The sequence below is a fragment of the Nyctereutes procyonoides genome, unplaced genomic scaffold (assembly GCF_905146905.1).
Source record: "Nyctereutes procyonoides isolate TBG_1078 unplaced genomic scaffold, NYPRO_anot_genome, whole genome shotgun sequence".
In the NCBI taxonomy this organism is placed as follows: Eukaryota; Metazoa; Chordata; class Mammalia; order Carnivora; family Canidae; genus Nyctereutes; species Nyctereutes procyonoides.
This window is the reverse complement of record NW_026575122.1, coordinates 11760936-11779507: the sequence shown is the minus strand read 5'-3', so window position 1 is coordinate 11779507 and position 18572 is coordinate 11760936. Positions and strand designations below refer to the sequence as shown.

Here is an 18572-nt window from a genome sequence, read left to right as displayed (position 1 = left end):
CGGCATTCTTTGCAAGGGAACATACTGGGAACTGCTTTATGCCTCACTTAAGAAGCATAAATCAAGTTAGTCTTCATAACTATTTTCAGACGGACACTCTTTGTGATAGTATCAGAAATGCAGTTTTCTTTCAGAGCAGTGATTTCTTTTAGAGGGCTAAGTCAAATCAATGAACATTCTCATTTCTATTGTCTTCTTTGAAAAGAACACATTCATTCAGATGGAAATCCTGATAAGGTTAGGGGAAGTGGAGAGGTGGAGAAACCATACTGCATGGACTCTAGAGTCCTGTGCTCTCCTCCAAACAACATATTGGGGGCAGTCTATTACCATTTCTTCTCTTTCACAGAATGATGGAGAGATCAAGACGTAGTGCAAGACTCAGATTCAAATGCTATTGGAATTTTGGGGGGCATCATTACCTCATAAGTACTTCAGATTCTCTACAATTAAAATAGTCATAAAAATTATAATGGAAGATTAAACTAATCCATTAAATTAGCGCTAACATGTTCAACCAATATTACATAAAATAATGGTTTCTTATCCTTCAGTCTATATTGACCTCAACATACGCAGAATTTTGAGATAATTTGATCTGCTACTTGTCTGAATCACTTATTCTTTGAAGAAGACTGTGTTACTATTCCTGAGTAAATCTTCTTGTTTATACGGAATCAAACAATGAGCTGAAACTCCAAAATCTATCAGATGAACAATCCTTGTCTGCTAAGCCTGGCTCCGTCTGTGGCTGAGCCCGAAGGATCTGCTCAAGCAGAAGAACAAGAGCTTTAAGCTCCATGTTGGTCCAGACACCTGTTCTGACCAGGTGCCTCACTGCTGGGTGGAAACCAAAAATGTAGCAATCGCTACATGCTTGAGCAACATCAAGATTCATTTCCTCTTCGAGACTCCTCAATTCAGCTCCACACTCCACCATTGCACGCGCATCTCTCTCCACTTCACCTCTGGTAAATCACAGACAAGTGACTGTCAGGGAATTTATTAACAGTGGCAAATTCTCTTTGTTTCATGCTTCATCTGATTCTTCCTGGATAAGGCCTTCAACTGACAATAACATTTGCCACAATTATCTTAAAAGCTCTAAAGGAACTGAAGCTGTGAGACGGGAGAAAATCTGAAAATCAGGAGGATGAAGAGAATGGCTATAGAGCACCAGAACAGTCGGGGACTAGTTCCTCAGGAGGTGAGGAGCCACTCCATCCCCGCTTCTCTTTGTGGGTGCTGTGGGAACTACCCCTCCTTCTGTAGCTCAGATTTCTCTACTTTGCTGACGCTCATTCCCATGACCACTCTGAAACCAAGTGTTATGGATATCTTCTCTCAGAAGAGATTTTGAGAAAATGTGCTTTTTGCATTTATTCTATACACACCTCAGCAATAGGTGGAGAAACCAACAAGAAGACTTTCTTTTAGAGCAGTGATTCTCTAAATATGGCCCTTTACTTGGTTTTCATGCCAGGTCTCAAACTGCTCCCCCCCACCCCACCCCCGCCCCACTCCAGGTAGGCCCATCCATTGGTCTGTGCTAGAAAGTGGGAATGGATGGGATTGATGAGCTGCAGTCTTTGTCTTCTTATGAGGCAGATATAAAAGCTTAAGTCATTGTGGGAGAGGGCTGCGTGGCTTGAATGGACACGAACTAGAAGAGCTGTAATCTTGGCTTCACGTGAGCATTTGGAAGTTTACCCGCTTGCAATGTCCTTAAGTATAATTAAGTATAATTTGTAAATTTGCTGTTTTCCTTTTAATCTTTTATTATTATTATTATTGTTATTATTATTTATTTTTGCTTAGGGATATATGAGTCCATTTTCAATCTTGGAACTTCATCTTTATTTTTTTTATATGAAAGGCAACTAGGGTGCCTGGGTGGCTCAGTCGGTTAAGTGTCTGCCTTCAGCTCAGGTCATGATCTCAGGGTCCTGGGATCGAGCCCCACATCAGGCTCCCTGCTCGGTGGGGAGTCTTCTTCTCCCTCCCTATCTGCTCCTCCTCCCAGCTTATGTTCACTCATGCTCTCTCTCTCAAATAGTTTTTTTTTTTTTTTTAAAGCAACAAGGTGTTCATCTTTCCATCACGTCTAGGCACTACAGCTCTCAGTGGCTTCACCTGCTCATCTGGACTTTTCAATGCCAGGTGAACTGATGCAACATGCACAAGGGACACTCAGCAAGAGACCAGAACATGAAAGCTTTAAGACTGATCTAAGTAGTATGTTGAAACTATGGAATGTCACCACATCTGTGCCAAGCTGATTAATAGTCAGACTGCCTCCAAGAGGCAATTGACTAATGTTGAACATCATTCACAACATGTGCTTCTAAGTCACCACGTTAGGATGTGCTCCTCAGTACACATTTTTCCTGATATGAGGGAGACATGGTAGGGTCAGGGAGGTCTCTCCTGAGTACCTGGAATCTGTGGGGCTGAGTTACCAACCACTCCACATTTGTACTTATGGGCTTGGGATACCAACTACTTTTTGGCAGGGCAAAGGAGCCAACTCATTCCCATGGCAGAGAATTCAGATTCTGCCGCATTCCTCTCATTCTGCTCACTTGTATTGCGTATCCATTATATAGTAGTCACTGAACTTGGTAACAGGGCTACAGAGGTGAGAGAGAAAAGTCGTCACTCTCAATGAGCAGGTATATTGTGACCACAATTTTAGAAGTATCCAAGTTGAAAGTAGCTTTGGAAAATATCATTTTCTCATTTATTATTTTATATAAAGTACTGTCATGCACATTTGCTTATTTAATAACTATTATCCCATAAAGGAGACACTGGGCCTATAAACATTAAATGACTTGGTTTTTAACCACAATGGTTGTTATTCTCATTTTATAGTCCAGGAACTTGAGGCTAAGCAGGTTCAATGTTCATGATCCTGCAGTCAGCAATGTGGTATCAGGACTCAAGCCTTGGTACTTTTTACTCTAAATTCTGTATCATTATCAAAGGCCCAAACTGTGGGCAACCAAGTAAATGAAGTCATCAATTTCTTTCCAAGATCATATTGTTGCAGCCAGCCAATGTCTTGTCATGAGAAGGCACACTTACTTGCCCAGTCTTTACCTGTGCTTTTTGGCTGTACACCTTAAAGTTCAAAATAATGTAACAGGTCTTAAGGTCTTAAATCCTTACAAGAAAGTGATATGGAAAGGTAAGGTGGTCCCTGTCCCTGGGATCGGAAAGTTTAGCTAATACAGCTAATGTCTGGTTTCAGTCCTGTTAAGGAACACAAACTGTACCCAGTTACACCAGATACTGTGCATGTTCAGCAGCTCTCTGATGTGTACAGTACAGAGTTTATAAGCTGACACCATGGTGAGCACCCTAAATTCCACAGTGAGCTGTTTACAAGGCAACTTCCTTTTGTGAAGCAATGCCAAGACAGATAAAACAAAAGCCTGTAATAATAACAACAGGTGTGTCCCTCTACCATCCATTTGTTGGTAAACACACAGATATACAGTTCCTTAAACTGCACATCTTGTTATTTGGGATTTAGTATTCCAGCAATGAGATTCACATTCGAAATAATAGCCTGGGAACTCAACTGGTGAATATCGAAAAGCTAGGAAACGGGGGTGGCAAAGGAACCATCCTGCCTCTCTACCAGGGAGGAATAGTGAAAATCCTTCTTAGGAGGTTTATGGTGAGGAGTAGACTCACAAGTAATACCAGGCCCTGGGTTACAGAATGGAGGACATTACATACACGTGTGATATATGTAATACTGTTGATTCAGCTGTAATCTGTCTTGGCCATTTTCTGAGGCAATCTGGATTGATTATTGGCCTTAGTTCTAAACATTTTTCCTCCAGTCTCTCTTCTTATGAACCAGGCCCTAGAATCCCTGCCGACAGCCCACTGAATGCACAAGTCAGAGGTGACAGGTCTGAAGGGTGAGGCCCTAGAGGAAATTAGCCTAGGAGATGGACATGTAACAGAAGGCAAAGTGGGAGACAGGTTCAGGATGGCAGCTGTCGGAAGGCCACAGGATTGGCCTGGTTCATAAGTATAGGCCTCCCAACCTCATGTGGTCCCATGGGCACCTATTAAGTTCCAGACCGAATGTTTGCAGCAGCGTGAGGAAATAAACAGAAAGCCTACACTGGAGGTGACCTAGTGGATGCAGCCCCCCTTATTCATGACTCTAAAATGGGTCCAGGCCCATTCAAGAGGCTAAGATGACCCAAACGCCACAGGTTGCAGGCTTGTAATCAATGCATTTGCTTCATCGACAGCTGGCTTGTCAGGCTTCTGAATTAAACCATAGGCTCTTTTCAAGTGTTTCTGAGTGTCTGGCATGGTGCCCAATAAATTCTAGAAAATGAATATGATTTCACTGTCTCTCACAGTTTTTTGGTTTTGGTTTTGGATTGTTTTGTTTGTTTCTTACAGACAGTCAGCCAAAGGAAGAACATTCTCTCATTTTTAGGTCCTCAGCACTCTCACATTCAAACATCTAACCAGTCATCCTCTGATTCTTTTGATTCTTTTTCTTTTTACTTTCTTCCTTTCAACAAGTATACACTGACTACTTGAGGGAGAGGTACTTTATGTGCTATGGCTGTGGGTGATGAGGCCCTGGGTCTTCCTTACCAGCAGAAGGCCAAGGGTGGCTCTGTATTGCTGCTTATAATCTTGTGCCTGACAGTGTTCATGGGGATATTATTCAGGCTGTGATTTATGGGCATAAGCCTGGCACTAATCACCACGTGTTGTAAATCTCTCGTTTAATCCTTTTTTTTTTTTAAATTTCCATTTATTTATGATAGTCACACAGAGAGAGAGAGAGAGGCAGAGACATAGGCAGAGGGAGAAGCAGGCTCCATGCACCGGGAGCCCGACGTGGGATTCGATCCTGAGTCTCCAGGATTGCGCCCTGGGCCAAAGGCAGGCGCTAAACCGCTGCGCCACCCAGGGATCCCTAATCCTTTTTTTATCTCTGTAGAACATCTCATGTCATAGTTTAACATCTTCATTCTTAGGACTTGGTTTAAGGTTGGTTTAAGGCACAAATGGTCTTTCTTTCTCCATCTTGCTAAATTTCTTCTGTTGCCCAGACAACTAACTTATAAAAAAAAAAAAAAAGAGTTTTGACAGTGCACCAAGTGGAAGTGTTTTCTTGGCTGGATCTGAGAGCACCACTGCTCCCCCAAGTGTGGGCCTGCTGCCCACCTTGCTGCTGCAGCAGGCACACCTGTCAGTGCCGTGCATGGGCTTGCAGGTTGGCTACATGACGGGTTCCTTTAACCACCCTTGATATTTGCGAAACAACCTGTTCTGTCTTGCAAGTTTTCCTGTTTGTCCACCATCCCATCTCTGGGAGATTGTCAAAATAATCGTATTTCTAGATTTAATAGGAATAATGTTTATGCATACCAGAAATGCTGGTTTTGTTTAACCCTTTAATTTTTCTGTTGTTTCATAAACATTATCACATTTATTTGTGATTCCTCACCGTACCTTCACTCCCAGCCCCCTCCCCCTCCCCGCCACTGATTCTGTTCAGTCTTTGTCAGGGATCCTCTGTGATAAAAATGGAAAGATCTGGCTTTGATTCTTGCTCCCGACCAGCCGAGAGTCTTTGGCAGACTATCTCATTTTTAATTTTCTGCAGTATAAATGGGGGACGATATTCCTTCTCAAGATTATTGTGAAGGTTAAAGAATGTCGAGCCTTTCGCTGGGCTGGGAACATAGATGTGCTTACTAAGTGGTAACCAGGAGGCTGCGGTGAGTATTGCCTCTTCCATGCACTAAGCCGTATTTCTGAGCTTAGGCTCCCTTGATGGGACCTATACACCGATTCTTTCTCTTAATGTTTACCAAAGGGATTCTCTGCACTCAGCCTCTGCTCTGCAACTTTAGCTCTCAGAAGCAAAGCAGCTGTTTGGCTCTCCTGCTGTGGAGCTTTTGTGGAGCAGGGTCTGGCCAGGGTGAGGTTTCTATGCTGGCAGAGTGGTCAGGCTCCAAGGTCCCCAGATGGTTGTTTAGGCGGTCTGGCCATTCCAATGATGTGACCCAGCTGCTGACCTCTTGGAAATACCAGCAGTGGCCAGGGTGGCCTGGCTTACAGCAACTGGATGTGCTGGCTCCCTTAAAGCGTAGACTTCATGAAGAGAAAGGGCTACTGCCAGTGAAAAGTTTTTTTTTTATGTGAATCTGGGTAATAGGAAAAGTTTAGAAGCAGCCAGGAGAAGGAGGGAGGGAGGGAAAATGAAAGGGTGCCCTTAACACAGAGGCCATGAATGTGAACCACAGCCTGTGGCATAAGTGGACACGTCTTATTCTAAACTCAGAACCTAGGAAAGCTGACATAACTGTTCAGTTGTCATTAGCAATCATATTGATCACTGGGGTTTTATAGCGTTCAAGATTCCACCCGAGAGAAAGACTCAATTACGATTAGTCTCTGGGGGTGGCATGTGTGTGTGTGTGTGTTCCGGGTTTATTATTTATTCTGGATACTTGGAAATAATAATCCATCTATAATGACATGACAATACTTAGCAAGCTAAATTTTTTATTAGCACTCACACTCCATTTCTATTATTCTTAATCGATGTCAGTTTTCTTCTCAAGGTACGCGTTTCATCAGTTCTGAGTGCCTCTGATAAATGGACTGCTTTTTTAATTTTTTTACCTTAATACCATCCAAAAAGTAAATAAATAAACCTTAATGTCATCCAGTCCTATTTTCCCCCTTATTCTGATTGCCTACAGTACTATTCTCTAATGTGTACTCCGTGGGCCACTTGCATCAGAATCACCCAGGAAATGTGTTAAAATTGCAGGTGCCTGGATAACATTCCACAGACGGTGGAGCTGGGATTAGTAGCTGGCTATCACCACAGCACTGTTCCTCTTCTCTTTAGTAACATGATCCTGATTTAGTTGGGACTAGCAAAACACCTATTAAAATACTGAATTTCCGGACTGCCTTTCCCATGCGACAATGTCCTGACTCATCTAACGAAGACAGGCGTGTTCTGTAGGAATTTGAGGAAGGGAAGGAGTGCTACTTTTAATAAAAATGAGACTCTCTTTTTGCCATGAAAATCATAAGCAGTGTTTTCCACGTCATGGATACTCTTCCATAAAAGAATTTTTAGTGACTGTCAAATACTCTACCTATGGATCTTTCATAATTTATTTGATTAATCCCTGAATTTCAGACATTTTGCTAGCTGTGCAACCTCCCTTTTCCTCATCTGTACAATGAGATCAATAATAATGCCAACTTTAAGGTCTGTCAGGAGAATTAAAGGAATTAACCCAGGCAAAGGCTTTAGAACCATGCTGATAATCCTCTTTTAGACCATGACCACCATCAAAGCAAAAATCTTGTCTGCCTTTTTCAGTTTTGTATTTCTAAGGTTTGATATCAATTTGGCAGCTAAGAGTTGTTCAATAAATGCAAATAGTACCATTAGTCTTAGTAGTACTGGAGGTAGAATTAAATTCACAATAAATATTTGTTGAATAAACCTTGGGTTAAACAGAAGCAAACAGTTATCTTTTTTTTTTTTCTTTTAAGATTTTATTTACTTATTCATGAGAGACACAGAGAGAGAGAGAGAGAGAGAGAGAGGCAGACATAGGCAGAGAGAGAAGCAGGCTCCACGAAGGGAGCCTGATGTGGGACTCGATCCTGGGGCTCCCGGATCACGCCCTGAGCCAAAGGCAGATGCTCAACAGCTGAGCCACCCAGGCTTCCCCCATAAACAGTTATCTTTACCAGAAGACATCTCAGAACTTCTAATAAGCTACCATATAGTGATAATTTTTAGAAAGGATGTAGTATGTAGTGTTTCTCAAATTAATTTGATCACATAATTATTTTTTCATAGAGCATTTTCTAGTTCAAGTACTGTACTAAACACAGTTTGTGAATTCAAAGAGACTGTTTTTGAAATATGGGTATCTCCACTCAATAAACAAGAAGGCATACAGGGAGTAGCCTGGAGAGAGAAAAGGGACAGGCCTGAGCCGGATGTTATACTAAACACTTTACATTTACCATCTATGGTAGTCATTGATTCTGCTGCTCAGCAAAAATTCAGGAGCTTGCATTCTGGGTATGTAGAAGTATACCTCTTAGGCTCCTTTGTTGGTGGTACCATGTGACCAGTTGCAGCTAATGCAATGTGATCGGAAAGATATGTGTCAGTTTGAAATCTGGCATGCGATTACCCGTGTGAGATTGTCCTTTTCCTCTGCCATGGCAGCCTGCAATGTAATAGCTAGCTGGTCTCCATCAGACTGGGTTCCTGCGTAAAGGGCTGCAGGATGACTACATGGCAGAAGAAGCACAGCTAGTGTAGCTCAAGAAAAAAAATATACCTCTTATTATAAGTTGAGATTTGTGGGATTATTTATTATTGCAGCATAACCTAGTTTATCCTGACTGATATAGTATCTTATTTAATCTAGACTACCAATAACCAAGGCAACCAATATTGCTGTTTGCGTGATTGGTATGAAATGGAGACTTTGGGAGGCTAAATAACTTGTGTCCAAACTGACACTGCCAGTGCTTGAACTATCTCATTCCAAGGTCCATCGTATCTCCACTTCATTACTGTGGCAAAAAAAAAAAAAAAAAAAAAAAAAAAGGGAAATACAACTCATTAGACTTCCTAAGTGCTTAGAGAGAAATAGTTATTAGACAAATATTTGTTGAACAGTGTTGCTCATGTCCTTGAACTACTCTTTCAGTGATGCCTGGGGTTGGAGTCCTCAATTGTGACAGCTAAGTCTACTTCTGAAGGCTAAAGAGAAGGCTGGCTCTAAAATTTCCTTTGGGGTCTACAGGACTTTAAGCTTCACTGTAATTTCAAATCCCAGGATAAATAGAGCAGCTTCAACTGTCTGAAACGTAATTTTGGAGTCTTATTTCTATCAGTTTCAAAATACTTTGAGCTATATAACCTCTGTAAACCCTGACATTATGAAAATTATTTCACTCATATTTTGAAAATAAGTAGTTTTCCTGGAAGCAGGGAGATGGAGATAAGGTCTGTCTACATTTTGGTAATTTGGTAAATCACAGAGGAATTACATTTTTCTTTCATTCAGTCACTTTAAGCATTCAAATTTGAGAAGAAATTACCTGCGTCTAATTTTTGAACTTTTATTCACTCCTTTGTGTCATTTGACCAATAATTGTTAAGGGCACTATGTAAGCACTGGAGAGGGGGCAAGGAATAAAATAGACAAAAATCTCTGCTTTCTTGGATCCTGTATTTTAGGAGAAGAGACAGTTAATGGCAAGATAATATACGGAGAGATAGATGGTGAGAAGCACTGTGGAGAAAAATTAAACATAGATATAGCTTGTATGAGTGATGGGGATGAAGGATGTAACTTATACAGTATGGCCTTGGAGGGTCTTACTGAGAAAGGGGAATTTGAATAAAGCCTTAAAGAAGATGAAAGGGCCTGCCACTTGGCCTTGTATAGGAAGCACATTCCAGGGGCATGGAATAGCAAGAGTACTGGGCCTGGGGCAGAAGTTTGCCTGGTATACTCCAGAACAATCAGGAAGTCAGTGTGGCTACAGTAAAGTGAAGGCAAAGATTTTTGTCTTGTTTACCATGAATCCCCACCTTACCATTTAGCATTGTGCCTCATACGTAGTAGGCACTCCATAAATGCACATTGAATAAACGAACCTATCAATGGGCAAAGGGAACAAATGGGAGGCCAAAGGAGATTCAGTTTTTATATGTGTGCATGCGTATACATTTTTTTTAGTAAAAAAAATAATGAAAGCCAAGGTGACTGGATGTTAACAGCAGTCAATTCTGAGTTGTGAGAAAGTACATTTTTTAAATGTCTATTTTTAAAATTTCTAAAATTACAATACTATACAACCAACAATTCAAAACATGACACTTAAAATATCACATCCTACAAATGAAGTGGGCACTACAGGGCTTGGTATTTTCACTCGGTACCTCCTATTATATACTACTACCTGTGAGACAGTTGGTGTTACGTCCATTTGACAACTGTGAGAACTGAAGCTCAGAGAGGTTAAGTGAGTTGACCAAGGCCATACACAACTGGAAAAAGAAGAGCTGAAATTTGGCATATAGATTTTTTGGCTCTAATTCCAGTGCTTTTTTTTTTTTTTTTTTTAATACACCCTACATATAAGATGCATATAAAAAGAGGCTTTTCTATAAACATAAAGAAATATATTTAACTATTTGTTGCTTGTAGTAAATAAGTAGTAAGAAAAACAAATCTGTGTAAAATTTTAATATGATTTGATTCTGTTCTTAAAACAAAGCAGTCATCATGAATTTACACCTTATGGTCATTCTGCACCTACTCCTCTACCTCTATACCTCAACTAAGTGATGTATATACTATTCACTCACTTCCTAGCCCTCTAACCACATACCACAGACTTCCTCTGTCCCTTAGTTATTGTAGTACTCAAGCCCTATCTCTGGGTCACACAGGGCTACTGGACTGAACCAAAGAATCAGTTCTAATCCGGTTTGGTTAGCCTGCCCCATATACACTGGGCAGTCCTGATGAAAATCAGAATTACACACTAGCTGTTTCCACAGTTTACATTTAAATACATTATTTCAACAGAACAAGATTAGGGTTTTCTGGGATTCTTTTTGTTTTTGTTTTTGCTTTATTTTGTTTTGTTTTTTAACTTGCAAGGATTTAGTAATTCAGTGGTGCTAAAGTACAAATTGAGATGAAAAGGGAATGTATGAATGTATGCCTTTTATTAAGAACGATTGGATTAGAAAAAAAAATGACGATTGGAATGGAATAAGTGAAAGTTGGCAGAACATAAAGGGTCAGTGATTTCAAGGATGCCCTGGAGATTGTACATCTAAGCAGATCAATGCAAATTAAAACAAATGATTTATTAAAAAGATCTGATGCTTTAATTTAAAACACTGACTGATTGAATTGTGGATTATAATGGTATCCTTTCCTCTTAGGGTTCCAAGGACTCTCTATTCCCTGCTTTTGAGAAAATGCAAAACACTCCCCTAGTCAAAGAGAGGGAGTCTCCCTCTGCTTCTTTGGCTAAGACAATAACTGAGTTAGATAGACAGGGCTGGAGTCACCTTGGGAGGGCACCACCCGTGGAGTGTGAAGAAAGAAACCTCAATACCCAAGAAATTGCTTTACTTCACACCTCCTTTCTGGCCAGGTATACTAATGTTCCTGAACCAAAGCTGACCCTGTTGTCCTCAGCCAAATACTTTTCTTCACTGAATATATTCAATAGGGTTTTTTTTTTTTTTTTTTAAAACCACTGTAGAGTTTAAAGCACAATTTAAGTTTTTTTGAGAGCCAGGTTTTAAGACTGAAAGTCAGAAGAGAGACACTGGAGATCTAGTATTGCCACTAACTGACTGTGATTTTTGGGCAAGTCATTCTGGCTCTCCCAATTGCTGGTGTCTGTCGGCTATAGTTCCACTATAATTTGCTACCTAAGAAAGCTTCTTTAGTGAGATAAGACAGGAAAGCTTCATCCCACTCTCTCTCCAACCAAGTGTTTAAATTTTTAAGCAGAAAGTTATTTAAAAAAAAAAAAAGAAAACACAGGGAAAGAAAGTTATTTTTTAGGGGTGCCTGGGTGGCTCAGTCAGGGAAGCATCCGACTCTTGATCTCAGCTCAGGTCTTGATCCCAGGGTCATGAGTTCAAGCCCTGGGTTGGGCTCCCCATTGGGCTCCACACTGGGTGTGGAGCCTACTTAAAAAAGAGAGAGAGAGGGAGGAAAAGAAAGTTATTTTTTACATACAGTAGTTATTTCATATAAGTTAAATCTCTATTTCTCAAAGGGGAAAAAGATGATTCTTATAGGATAGCATTATTTCTAATATTATTAAAAAATCATTAAAAATTATTTAAAAAATAGTAATTGGATGACTGGATCTTGATGTTAACTACCAACTAATACCAATCAAAGGTTGCCTTTACTACTGCTTCCTTTAGTTAGTATCTATGTTAACTGAGGCCTTTGTTATAGGTTTGGTTCCTGTACAGACCATTAAATTGTGTACAAAGATCTCTATTTCTAATTTGTTGCCTTGGGAAGATAGGCTGTTAATCATGGGAGGTACACTGACTGAATGTAAAGATGGCTTGGGATAGCCTACTGGGAAAAGCACCTATTCCACCTTATAATCATCCTGGTGCTGACATTCACATTCCAGACACATCAAAAGTTCAAGTTAATCTGTTAAGTAGAAATCATCAAATGAGGGTCAGTAAATTGAAATAAATATATTTACTCTGAGATTTTTTTTTTTTTTTAAAAGCCCTCATACTTCTGAAAACATTTTGAGATATCATTTAGAATGGAGAGTTGCCAGGTTAAAGAATGGTCCTTAGCTTCCAAGTTTCCTGTAGAAAGATCATTAATTCTATAAACATGTAAACAGTTGCTATTTTTTGGTGGATCTACGCCATCACCGCCAGATATGATATGGAGGTAGGAAGCTCTAACACTACACAATGCTCTTTTTTTCTATGAAACTGTTCACCTTTCATTTCTTCTACTATGACTAAGTCGGATTTTAAACATTTATACAGACTTCTCATTGCTTTTCTTCCTTTTGGGAGTTTGTATTTTACAGAAGGTGTATGAAGATTTTATTCTAAAAAAATTGCATTTCATATGAGAAAAACCACATTTACATTGTATCTAGACTACTTTAACCAACTGTATCTTTTACATCTCTTTCAATTTTTATTGATAACTTTTTTCTTTCCAGGTCCCATAGTGATGCAGACCTCCCCTTCTATTTTTTTTTTTTTTTTCCGTACCAACAAGTATTCTACTTTAGGCCGCTTTTCAGTAAAAAAAATAATACCTCCATATCACTTATCTTCACTCTTCCCATTAATCTGGATCTCCTTTCCCCATAAACTTGCAAATAAATTTATAACAAACCCTAATTTGGAATTTATTTCTGAAAAAAAAAATTCTAGTTGGTAAAGGTATTTAAGATTCTCTTTTCTAGGAGTCTTGAGAAATAAAGGTGATTCCTTTACTTTTATATACACAGAATATAGTTTTTATAGCATTTGAAAAATACATCTATTAATAGATTTTGGATAGTAAAAAAGTTTAGGAGAAATCTGACCAAAAGGACAGACTACATAAGCACTGCAAGGATCTTTAAATAGTATTATCTTCATCTAAGCACGGTTCTATGGCCTGACTAATGCCTATTGAGAAGCCTTTGTTTGTTTGGTTTTCTTTATATGAGGGTGGGGGAGGGTGTCTGGTGGAAGAAAAAAAAGGAAGCTAGAACTGTAAAATAACTCTTCAGGGGATTTCCTGGAACTGTCGCACCTCACAAGATAACATCTCCACCTAGTGAGGTTTTAAGGATCTTACAGCAACTCCTAGAAATTTTTTAGTTGTTGGAACTTTTCAGATTAATGCGTCCTAACAACACAACTTCAGCTAGTTTAAACCTTCAACGTGTGCATTTAGAACTAATTACTGAGAACTGCCGATGGCATCGACATGAAAATATGAGTAATCTCTTTCTGGAGAAATGAAAGAGCAGTCACAGACATAGTCAATGTGATAGAACTTGCCACCTTTGCAGTTCTTAAAGTAGAGAATTAACATATTAAAAAAAAAAACAACTCCCAGCCAAGTAGTTACATTTTATGTCTAGATTTTCCAGTTGTTTTATTTATCATTATTATTTATACAGGCATATAGCCTATATGCATGAGATTGGGCCTATCCCTGGGCTGAAGGGCAGATGGTTTAGGAAGGGATTTGTTAAGCTTCTACCCAACATGCTCTGGGCACTCTTGGCATTATGCCACTTGTTTCTGGACACATTTTGAGACAGTATAGCACAGTGGTTATGTCTGCAGGGTTCAGAGCAGAAATAAACTTACTTGCTGGATGACCTTGAACAAACTACTTAAGCTCTCTGTCTGGGTGTCTCCATCTGGAACATGCAGCCTGGTGGGGCCAAAGTACCTTTGCCAATCTTAGGTTGAGAGTTAAAAGCACCCACACGTGAAAATACCTTACCGTTGTTTCTGGTGCATAACAAGGGCTCAGCATTTGTTGATATTATTTATCATTTATCTTCCCATTCCCCGTTTTGAACTGGGGCTCAGAGACGTTGTGTCACGACCACAAAATGGTACCAGGGATTGGAGTCCAGGTCGGCCAGACGCCAAAGGCCTTGCTCAATCCTACTATGAGGGGAGGGGTAAAAAGTACACAGACGCGGCTTGTTCACAATTTTTTCGTTGTTGTTGCTCACAGATTCTAAGACACTTGTTAGTGCCTTGAACACACGCAGGCAACGAAGTGAATTCACCAGTCGCTGTGGAAGACAGCCCTTCGAGGTCGTATAACCCGGCGGATTATTCTGGGCTTCAGGTTCCTCATTTGCTGGAGCAGAAGCTACGTGATGGAGGGGCTTTGCCGTCCTCTTAGTCTGGGAGTCCGATGGGGCATTATTTTTTATTTTCTTCGCCGTTTAAACTCACGCTCTATCTTCAAAGGAAGCAGAATTCAAGGCGTGTGTGCAGAGCCCGTGAAAGCTGGTTTCAGGCCAGAAGAGCAGCCGGAGCCTCAGCCGCAGGCCGCCGCGTCCCCCAGGGGCTGGCGGTGGGCCCGGCTACCCCGGCCTCTCCGCCTCCGCCTCCGCCTCCGCCCAGCGGCCCCGGCGCCGGCCCCGGCGCCCGCCCTGGCCCCGGCCCCGGCCCTCAGCCTCGTGTCTGCTCCGGTCTGTAAAGCCGCCGGCCCCCCTTAAACCTCCGCACCCTGCATGCACCCTCAAGCCCTCGTTAAAAAAGGGCCTAAACCAGGAGTTTGAGATCTGAAAACTCCCATCAGCCGAGAAGAACCAGCACAACGCATCCATATCTTCCCCGAAGCAAGAAGCACGTCCAAACCAAAGCCTTCGCTTTATACACCGACGCCAAACACAGGGCTTTCTCCCCGCACCACTACGTTACGCCCACCCCCAGCCCCAATTGGCTAAAGGGCCTGTCACTCCAGGCGCTTTCCCGCCCCCCCCCCTCCGAGAGCCTCTTTCTGATTCAGACCTCAGTCCCGCCCACTCTCCCCGCTCCGACTCCGCCCCCCCGGGGAGGAGCTGGCCGCTGATTGGCCGGGGCTCCGCTCCTCGTGGCGCGGCCGAGGCCGCTGCGCGCGGCGGCTGCCGGGAGGCCGGCCTAGGCGCGAGGACGACGCGAGCTCCTCCCCGCGGGCTCCCCTCCTCCGCGGCGGCGGCCCCCCCCTGCCTCACCCTCCCCCCCACCCCCGCTCCGACCGACTGGTCCCCGAATCGGTGGCGGCGGTTTGTGGTCGTTGGTCCCAGAGATTTAGGACCAACATTTGAAGACCCGAAGGGGTGAGGAGGGCATGGGGGCAGCGGGGTCACTGCCGGTGGCCGCCGGTCACCGCCGGTGAGGGCTGGAGAGGCTGCCTCCGGGCCGCAGGGCCCCGCGGGGGGCGGCGGTGTCGCGGCCCCGAGGGCGAGGGCGGCCTCGGCCGACAGCCGCCGCCGCCGCAGCCTGGGCGCCGCGTGGTCGCGGCCCTGGGCTCCTCCCGCCGCCCTGCCCCCGCCCTGCCCCCGCCCTGCCCCCGCCCGCCCCATTTCCGCTCCGCCCGCCGCCTTCCGGCCGCTTCCCGCCCGCTGCCTCCCGGTTCCCCCAACGCCGCCCGTGGAGCGCGCGCCGGGGCGTCCGGCCGTTGTGGCGCCGCGCGTCCCCTCCGGCGGCCGTGGGACGACGTCGGGGCGTCCGACTGCTGGGTGAGGTTTGGCGACCACGGCCTGTTCCCCGGGTGCTGGCGGCGGGCGAGCCTCGAGCTGGCCTCCGCGCCCGCGCCCGCCTCCCTGTTGGCCCCCCGGCGGGTGGGGTCCGGCGCCGGGCGGGGCCGCGTGGGGCCGCGCTCGTTGTGACCACACTCGGTGAAGCCTGACCCCGGAGGCCGGAGACCCAGGACTCCGTCGTGGTGGCATCGGTGGGGGGCCTGGGGTCCCCGGGAAGCCAGGACCCGTTGTTTGGGGCACCAGGTTCCTCCTCTGTGGAGTTCGTGCGGTTTGAGCTCTCGCTTTACCTTCTTGGCCGACGGTACGCGACGATGCCGGGCCGGGCCGAGCCGGCCGGGCCGGGCCGGGCCGAGCCGAGCCGAGCCGAGCCGAGCCGAGCCAGCGTGGACGGGGCAGTGTCGGGAGGAGCCCGCAGGCTCGGGCCTCTGCGGAGCGGGCCGCCGCGGTGCCCGGGGAGCAGGACGTGCCGCGCCCGAGCGCGCTCTGGAGGGCCCCGTCCACGTGTCGTAGACTTCTGCTTATTGGGAAGGAAGGAAATAACAGGATGTTTTCGGGAATCAGTGCGGTGTATAGTTGAGCGGTTGCGCCAGCTTCCACTCAGAGACGTTCAGAGCTAAAGCCCCTCAGCTGTAATGATGCTTCTCCTTTCCAGGGTACACGTGGAAAAGTCTCTTTTTTAAAAAGAAACTTGTGCTTGTTTGCGCCCAGAGGCCATCCCAGACCTGGAGATGGTGGTTGGCGCGGCACCTGCTCAGGGCCGGCGGCGCCCGGGTTTCTGTTTAAGGCACGGCCTTCACCGCGAATGCTCACTTTATTATTATGTTTTAAGATTTTTTTTAAAAAAAATTATTCATTTATGAAAGACAGAGAGAGAGAGAGGCAGAGACCCAGGCAGAGGGAGGAGGAGGCTCCATGCACTGGGAGCCCGACGCGGGACTCGATCCCGGGACTCGAGGATCACGCCCTGGGCCGAAGGCGGCGCTAACCGCTGCGCCACCTGGGACCCCCGAATGTTCTCTTTAGAGGGCGGAGTGTTGGACTTGAACGGCGTGGCCAACGATCCTAGTACATGTCAACATCTGACATGTAGGCGTGTGTGTTGCTGGGTGCATAAGGACTTAGCAATTCTTAATAGGAAGGAATATGCCGAATTTATGGACTGAAATAAAGCGCCATAGTTTGGATGCTGTCATTTTGCTTAGGAAGGCGGACAGGGCGTTTGCGACCACGAATCAAGTGGTTGGCGTAGAATCTGACCAGACCTGGATACGAATGCTGAGCTGTGTCTTCATTTTACTATCCGGTCCTTGGTAAAACAAAAATGAGGGAAGAAAATACGATCTCTGTTGAAATTGTAACACTTTGGATGAAAGCTTAGAGAAGACCTGCTGTGAGGAAAGCAGTGTACTGTGTCAGAGCGTTCAAGAATTTTGCTTGTGGGTATCTTTATCCTAGATTCAGAGAATTTTGTGCTCGACACAATATTCAAAGACTCTATTGTTAATTATATAATCAAAAACAATACTGCCCTCCACAGTATTGCTAAAAGTCGTGAAACACCCAGTACCAACACTTTTTATGTATTATTATATTTAACTTCTAGGAATAAAAACGTGTCTGCATTTTTTTTTTAATAAAAATCATTTAAAGTGGAATTGAACTGTTCCATCTATACCTTTTTATTTTGAAATGATGTTAGGCTTCCATATCTATACACTATACACTTCTCATTTTCCAACCGTGTGGGAAATAGTGCAGTCTGTCACTAAAATGAATTGCCGCCGAAACGTCTCCATTGATTTGGCAACCATGGCCTCAGTGTCTCATACTCAATAAAAATTGGATCAACAGATCAGGAATATAATAATGATAATAATAATTTAAGGGATGCCATATTGATCTAATGTGCTTTCTATTAAAGCATTTTGATATCTTAAAAATAAATGTTTTGATTATTGCATCACTTTAAAAAATTATAGTAAAATTTAAAATGTTCATCTTCATAAATTATAACAGTAATCCATAAGATGAAGAATTTTCAATTTAGGTTTCAACACAGCTGACAAATTCCTTTAAAGTGATTAATTTTCATGTATATTTTGCTAAAATTGTACTAGCAATTTTTTATTATTATATTTTCTATTTTAAAAGGAAGTATGAATTTGAAAGTTTATATTTTGTCAGTTTATTAAAGTACTTAAACTTAATGAGGATATAGTTAGCATTTAAACTGAAGTCCTTTAAAAAAAAAAAAAGTCTTGATTCAAATTGTTACGTGGATATCTATCCTGTGCTTGGCTGTGCCATCTTGGCCTTCTACTTCATAGCTTAGAGGACTTTTTTCTTTAATGTTTCTTCAGTTTTACTTTTGAAACTGAGCTGGAAAGGAATCTTTGAAAGTCCAAAGTTTAGGAAAAAAGATCTATCTTGAAAACTAGAGTTTATATGTGCTATAGCAACTCTTAATCTGCCGTCCTGTCCCCACTTTGGTTTGTTTGTTTGTTCATGTCGTTCTCTTGTTCTCTTGCTCTGGGCCCTCCTTCCCTTACTCAGATTCCTTGGGTCAGCAAGAACTAATTGAGCCTAGAAGTTTCAGTTGGCATGTCAGTTTTGTCATATAAGACTGCTATGCTTTCTTGGAATTTTGGTAATTCTCAGATTGATTCTGGAATATTTTAGAATAAAAATAACTGTATACCTGTTTTAGATTTGATTTTTAATTC

At 43.1% G+C, this 18572-nt stretch overlaps 1 protein-coding gene across 3 annotated transcripts in view; it reads left to right on the top strand.

The window, feature by feature from the left end:
- Positions 1-950: 950 nt before the first annotated feature.
- RBM46 (RNA binding motif protein 46) overlaps positions 951-18572 on the top strand; it is a 64132-nt gene continuing 46510 nt past the window's right edge. For all 3 annotated transcript variants that reach the window (XM_055336206.1, XM_055336204.1, XM_055336203.1), the window contains exon 1: positions 951-1207. The gene's annotated coding sequence lies outside the window, so the exon portion shown is untranslated. The remainder of the gene's footprint in view (positions 1208-18572) is intronic.